The following is a 6,773-nucleotide window of genomic DNA, read 5'->3' as shown; positions in this document are numbered from 1 at the left end:
TGGCTTCGCAACACTGACATTATCAAGGCTGCATTCATGTTTCAAAACAAAATCAAACAAACAAATAAGCCGGGTTCCTAGGGTGCCCCGTGCCATTGTTTAAGCCAAAACAGTGAAGCTGGAAAGCCGAGCAGCTGTCAAGGCTGTGACAGAAGAGTAATCACACATCTCACGTGTTCAGCACCAAGGAAACCGCTGAGCGTGGCTGTGACTTCCCTGGTACGGAGCAGTTCAGAGAACTCAAAACCACAATCATAGGCGATGAGCTCAGCCAGCCCTGCGTGTTTCATGGTACATATGAAACAAGCTCTGATGTTTTTCTCACTGCATGTGCAGGTGATCAGTGTAACTGGAGGGCTCCGCCCTGCTGTTTACACTCCCTGATACACACACACACACACACGCACACACACAACAGACCTCCAGGCTGGTCCTCTTCATTATGTGCAGACTTCCTCTTCTGTTACTAAGGCTGGTACTGTTCTTTGCAAAGTACTTTTAATTTCTCATCAGTAACCTTGACGCATAAGGAACGCATCACAATAATGAAGCCAGAGCTGTAATGTGTAGGGTTCATTGTGGCTCTGTGTAAAAATATAACCTAAGACACAGATTGGAATTTAATCATGACCAGAAAATGGCCCTCCGCTATTGCTGCCAGGCAGACAGAAGGGGCAGTGATTATTAATAAGAGTGTGGGCTGAAGCTAGAGTGCCTGGGTCTGTACCCCAGGGCAGTCATGTGATAGCTGTGTGATGATGAGCAAGTTATTACCCTCTCTGTTCCCTCATTTGTAAAATCAGATAATAGTAGCTACCTCGATGAGGACTAAATGAGTTAAAATAAGTAAGGTCAGAGGACAGTGCTTGGCACATAGTCATCCCGTAATAGATGTTAAATATCATTATTATTCTCCATCATTCAAGATGTAGCTCCCATCTCACCTCAACCACAGTGCCCTCCCCCAAACACTCGAGCCTTCACTCCTCTCTCCCATTTCTGGATTCCACTAAGAGTCGATTCTGTACCGTGCTGTCTAGCATCTGAGGACCTGCAGTGCTGTCTTGTTATTTCAATGTTATTTCAAATGTTTCAGTCTTAATGTTGCTTCCCCAACAGATTGTAAATTCCTGATGGTAGGAACCATGTCGTTTGCTTTTGTTGAATTTCCACAGCTCACAACTTCCTGGTCCTGGGCAGTTACTAGACACTTCAGCATCCTTGGAGTGTGTTCATCACTGCAAATAAATAGGAAAGATTCTGGTGGTGTGGTATTGTATACAGGTACTATAACTAACAGTTAAAACTTAAAGTGTAATGACTTACCTCGAACCAAAAACCTGTACTAAATGTTTATAGCTGTTTTATTCACAATAGAACCCAAGCTGAAAGCAATCTTGAGGTCCTTCAACAGGTACATGGCTAGACAAACTATGGTCCATCTATACTATGGAATACTACTCAGCGATAAAGAGATATGAACTCTTGATACAGTGACAACCTGGATGGATCAGCAGTGAATTACACTGAGTGAAAATAGCCAGCCCCAAAAGGTTACACATGATTCCAAGGTTATAAATGATTCCATTTATATAACATCCTTGAAACGGCAGAATTGTAGAAATGAGAACAGGTTAATGGTTGCCAGGGGTTAAGGAGGGGATGAGGGCAGGAGGGGGGAGCCGCATGAGGGATCCTGTAGCGATGGAAATACTCCGTATCTTGATGGCATCAGTGTCAATAGCCTAGTTATGATATTGTACCAGCTACTTTTGCAAGATGTTACCATTGGTGTAAACGAGGGAAAAGGCACAGGGGACTCTCTCTGTATAATTTAATACAACTTTATAATCTACAATTACCTCACGTAGTTTTTAAAAACCACTTAAGATGTTCCTTAAGCAAAAGCAGAGAGAACAGATTGGCCTGCTCACTGATGAGTGGAATATAGCAAGGCTCTTTCAGAAGGATTTCATTTTTTAGGAATAAAGATGGCGATTTTACCTTAACATTTTTATTTCTGTTATTACTTATTCCTTGGAGTATAATAATAGTAGTGTTTAATAGTCATGCTAAATGACATTATTATCCAGTACAATCAAGACTCACATTGTTTTTTAAATTGGGAGGAGTAACTTAGAGATGATCTTTTCCAATTCTCTCATTTCACAGATTCAGAGACTCAGAAGTGACCCGAAGTTACACAGCTAATTAGCAGCATTAACAAGGGCTAGAACCCAGTCAACCCAGGATCCAGTCCTGTGCTTCCGATGCACGTTATATTTTTATTTTATAAAGGCAGCACAATTCAGAAAGAGAAAGACAAATACCATATGATATCACTTATATGTGGAACCTAAAATATGCTACAAATGAATTTATCTACAAAACAGAAACAGGGGGCTTCCCTGGTGGCGCAGTGGTTAAGAATCTGCCTGCCAACGCAGGGGACACGGGTTCGAGCCCTGGTCCGGGAAGATCCCACACGCCGCAGAGCAACTAAGCCCGTGCGCCACAACTACTGAGACTGCGCTCTAGAGCCCGCGAGCCACAGCTACTGAAGCCCGCGCACCTAGAGCCCATGCTCCGCAATGAGAGAAGCCACTGCAATGAGAAGCCCGCGCAGCGCAACGAAGAGTAGCCCCCGCTCGCCTCAACTAGAGAAAGCCCGCGCGCAGCAACAAAGACCCAACGCCGCCAAAAATAAATAAATAAATTTATTTAAAAAAAAAACAGAAACAGACCCACAAGCATAAAGAACAGAATTGTGGTTGCCAAGGGGGGATGGGGGAGGGGTGGATTGGGAGTTTGGGATTAGCAGATGCAAACTGCTATGTATAGAATGGATAAACAAGGTCCTACTGTATAGCGCAGGGAACGATATTCAGTATCCTGTGATAAACCATGATGGAAAAGAATATGAAAAAGAATGTATATATATGTATAACTGAATCACCTTGCTGTACAGCAGAAATTAACACGTTGTAAATCAACTATACTTAAATAAAATTAATTTTTAAAGAAGCAGCATAATTCGTGTGTGTAGCGGAATAGCCTGAATTACTCCAGTTACCGTGCTCAGTGCTTGAGATGACTGCCATCCGGCAGGGGTGCCCCTACTCAGTTACTGGGTGGCAGCTGCCAGTGGGGAAGGCAGCCGACTCAGAGAGGTTGACAAACCAGGCTGGTGCATCCGCTCACCCTACGAGCACACAGTAGGACTGGAGGGGGAAAAGACAGACTAACACTAGGAGAATTGGCAAAGGAGGAAACAAAGAAGGAAGCAAATGAGAGCAGAGCCAGGATGAGAACCAGCAGTCCACGCCCAGATTGGGATATCTCTGAGGAGGCGTCACAGAAATGGCTACCCCAGTGCAAGCTTTTCATCTATGCTTAGCCAAGAGCACTAGGTAAGTCGTCACCAAGGGGGGAGCCAGGCTGGGGATGGAGAAATGGGAACATAAATTTCCAAAACACCAATGACCACCCTTGGACCCTGGGCAGGGTCCCTCCTTCCTGCCCTCTTGCCTCAGTTTACCCATGCGCACATGAGGGGTTGAATTAGTCAGAAGAGCCATTCCGGCTTTCCTTGTTATCTTTCTGTAGAGACTGAACACACAAACAACTAAGAATCACACAAACTAAGACTTGAGGATTGCTGTTGAAGCTAGCTAGCCAAGGCAAATGTGAAACAGACCTGAATAACCTCCCCAGGCCTTTCAAATTGGCCCCTGCTTCCAGGTGAGTGGTGGTAGAGATGCTGGCCACAGGGAAGAGACGTGGAGAAAGAACAAAATATTTCACTCTTGGGGAGACTTTTCAAACGTTGCACAAACAACCCCCATCGCCAAATGAGTCAGTTTCCAAATGGCATCATTTTAGGGCCTCCTTGTGGCTCCTTCTCTGGGCCACGTCTGAAAGGGAGGCTGGGTGGGGTTTCCTGTGCTCAATTGCAGAGATGACAGAGGGGCTCTCCCGCCTGCCTTTGCCAGAATGTTCTTTCCAGATAAGCTTTCATTTCCACTCCTTTCTGTAGCAGTGGGTAATGCTGAAGACGGATTGAAGTTTTTATAGCCTTCCTACTTGCAAACTCCCCCATTCTCCCGCATTGTTTATTCAACTTTTTTCCCTTCCATATGGACTTAGTGCTTGAGATGACTCTGCCATCCGGCAGGGGTGCCCCTACTCAGTTACTGGGTGGCAGCTGCCAGTGGGGAAGGCAGCCGACTCAGAGAGGTTGACAAACCAGGGTGGTGGATCCGCTCACCCTACAAGCACACAGTAGGACTGGAGGGGGAAAAGACAGACGAAAGACTGCCATCAAGTGAACAAAAAGGAAGCTCCTGTTTTTATGTCAGGCTTAAGGAAAGCAATGGAGGACTATACTGAAAGCACTAAGCCCTGTAAAGGTCAAGCTAATAATAAAACTAGTAACGTCTGCATGGTATTTTGCAGTTTATACAATACTTTTATCCCATGTATTCTCACCTATGAAATGTTATTGCTATCGCCATTTAACAGATGGGAAAACCAAGGTTCTAAGAGGTTACCCGGCTTGCTAAGGTTCCCTCAGTCAAGCAGCAGAGCTGGGCCTGGGATTTGGGTCTCTCAGCTCTGACAGGTGCTCTGTAGTGAGAAGAACAGTCCATCTCTGTACCACACTACCCTGTTCAGGCTACAGCCCCTTGGACACAGAATCACTGCCCTGTGACCTCCTTTCGGGTGATCGTCCGAAAGAATGACTCATTCTTCTCCATATTCCCAGGGACTAGCACATAGTAGGTGCTCAGGAAATGTCTGATGAAAGACTGAATAGGGAATTCCCTGGCAGTCCAGTGGTTAGGACTCTGAGCTTCCACTGCTGGGGGCCCAGGTTCAATCCCTGGTTGGGGAACTAAGATCCCACAAGCCACATGGCTCAGCCAAAAAAAAAGACTAAATAAATAGCTGTTTCCCAGGAACCACAGTGATCCTACTATCTCCAGAGCAGTTCACGTGAGCTGGGTGCTCACAATACCAGGCACAAAACCATTCAAGAGAGGTTGTTATTATTAGACCCATTTAACAGAAGAGGAAGCTAAAGTTGAGTAATGAGCTGAAAGTCGTTAACTTGGGCAGTTCGACACCAGAGCCTGACTCCCCACTTGCGTCAAACTGTCTCTCACTGCAGGAAACTGACTTGAAGGGCCTCACCCTTTCAGGAGCGTTGGTGGATCCGTCTTCATCCTCGTGCACATCACCTGACCTGTTTCCGTCATGAGAGAACTCAGGAAACTTTTCTTAATTACGTGGGGGATCTTTGCAGAGATTTCACGAGCAGATACATGTGACAGCATTTGGAAAAGCAAAGCACATTATCCAGATGCCCAGTATTATAATAATTGTTGACCGCTGTCTGTACCTTCAGCTAGACTGCTGCAACCCCAAAGCCTGCAGCAGCATATCAGCTGGAGTCAGGATGATAATGACAAACATAACTGGACACCTAGAACAATCAAAGGGCAAGGATGAAAGAGGCCCTTTGTGTGTTATCTCCTCTGACCCTGTGAATAATTATAACTTAGTGAATGGGTTCTGAGTTAAGGAAGTGTGGCTGACACTCAGGCATTCAGCTCAGGCTAGGTCTACCCAGCGTTAACGCTGAGCTTTGGCATCCTTCTACGTTGCCCTGCATTTGGAAAACACACACGCACACACACACACACACACACACACTCTATTACTATCTGGTCCTGCTTTACAATTTAATCTTTCTCTTAGGACGCTGATTTCTACACTGATTTATTCAACAAACATTGATAGAGGGCTGGCCAGCCTCACTAAGGAACCAAAGAGGAAAACACCCTCTGGGAAGCATTAGATTTGGGACATTTACTTAACTCTTCATCTGCAAAATGGGCGTAGCCACACCTGAATTGTGAAGACTGGAGTCCACGTGGTACAGAGTTCTGCAAGTTGTATCCTTCGTGAGCGGCTTTCATCCTCATCCAAAGGAGGCGGACCCGATCGTGCAAACCTGTGATTACTCGGATAAAGATCGGCGCTGAGGTGGGGGACAGTCCAAAGGTCTGAATGTGCTGGGAGCACAAAGTCAGAGGCAGGTAAGACTTAGACTCTGCTGTAAGGTTAAAGACTTGGAGTCCCTGGATCAGGGGTTTGCGAACGCGTGGGAGGAAGTGTCCGCTGGGGGGCGGGTCGCGCGGGGAGACCGAGGGGAGGCACATTCTAGCGCCTCGGGTTTATAGGAGGTTGTTTATGGGTGGGATCCACATTCCTCGTGACTCACCCCCCATCGCCTCCCCTCGGCATCCTGGGGGTCTCCCGTCCGAGCCGGGGGCGCGAAGATCCCTCGCACGGTGGCTTCTGGGACTGTGGGGTGGGAGGGGCCGGATGGGGCGCCCCCTCTGTCAGGCTGGCTGATAAGTGTCACTTCCTCCTTGGATTTCGCGCCTCCGGGAGGGGTGCCCCTGCCTTTGCTCCCATCTCGGCTCCCAGAGGGCAAGACCTCCCAGGTCCCCAGCCTCCTCCCCAAGGCTTGACGCACAGAGGAAGTCCGCAGATCGAACTTTCCCCTGGGGCGCGGCAGCTCCGCGCCACCCCCAAGGATGAGACCCGGGCGGAGGCAGGCGGGGGGCGGGGCTCGGGGCGGCTCCCGAGCCGGAGAGGGCAGCCCGGGGCGCGAGGCCTGGGGTGAGAGTGGCGACGCCCCACGGCAGCGCTCCTCCCGCCCGCCGGACTGGGGCCGAGCCTCGGGGGCCTCCGCCGAGCGCGCG

At 48.0% G+C, this 6,773-nt stretch overlaps 1 protein-coding gene across 1 annotated transcript in view; it reads left to right on the top strand.

Moving 5' to 3' along the window:
- Positions 1 to 5,998: 5,998 nt before the first annotated feature.
- SYNE3 (spectrin repeat containing nuclear envelope family member 3) overlaps positions 5,999 to 6,773 on the top strand; it is a 95,215-nt gene continuing 94,440 nt past the window's right edge. The window contains exon 1 of the mRNA XM_024758629.1: positions 5,999 to 6,101. The gene's annotated coding sequence lies outside the window, so the exon portion shown is untranslated. The remainder of the gene's footprint in view (positions 6,102 to 6,773) is intronic.

The sequence above is a fragment of the Neophocaena asiaeorientalis genome, unplaced genomic scaffold, assembly GCF_003031525.2.
Source record: "Neophocaena asiaeorientalis asiaeorientalis breed wild unplaced genomic scaffold, Neophocaena_asiaeorientalis_V1.1 scaffold476, whole genome shotgun sequence".
Classification (NCBI taxonomy): domain Eukaryota; kingdom Metazoa; phylum Chordata; class Mammalia; order Artiodactyla; family Phocoenidae; genus Neophocaena; species Neophocaena asiaeorientalis.
Note: the sequence above shows the minus strand (reverse complement) of the source record. Positions and strands in the feature narration are given on the sequence as shown.